The sequence below is a fragment of the Narcine bancroftii genome, chromosome 3, assembly GCF_036971445.1.
Source record: "Narcine bancroftii isolate sNarBan1 chromosome 3, sNarBan1.hap1, whole genome shotgun sequence".
Lineage (NCBI taxonomy): Eukaryota > Metazoa > Chordata > Chondrichthyes > Torpediniformes > Narcinidae > Narcine > Narcine bancroftii.
This window is the reverse complement of record NC_091471.1, coordinates 141719546-141720165: the sequence shown is the minus strand read 5'-3', so window position 1 is coordinate 141720165 and position 620 is coordinate 141719546.

Here is a 620-nt window from a genome sequence, read left to right as displayed (position 1 = left end):
TCCAATTGCAGAAAATGAAATGTTTCACATTTGAGATAGCTTTATTAAATGCCACCTTGCCACTTGGCTCTTTATTCGAAAATATTGAAGAATAGGAAGTTTTGCACTACAGCATTTTCTGCAGGAACTTTAGGCAAGCACTTTTTTGACAATGTGATGTATTAGTTACTGTATCTTCTTTTTTTAAATTGTATTTTTTCACACTGTGAACCATATCAATCAAAATACATTCAAACATTTCCCTCTTAGTGGCATTTTCTCCCCTTTTTTCCCCCCTACCTTCCCTCCCCCCTTCCCACCCCCCCTCCAAACCCATTTAACTCTCAACATATACAATACAATAAAACTATTAAACAATGTCACAATGAAAATAAACAAGAAAATTGTGTCATCTATATTTACACACTGGATCAAGTCATTTTGTCTTCTTATCATTTTATCATTTTAGGGAGTGGAGATCCAAGGCAGGCCTCTCTGTTGTGTTCCATGTATGGTTCCCAAATTTGTTCAAATAATGTGACTATTTTTTAAATTATATGTTATTTTTTCCAATGGAATACATTTATTCATTTCCATGTACCATTGCTGTAATCTCAGGCTCTCTTCTGATTTCCAAGTTG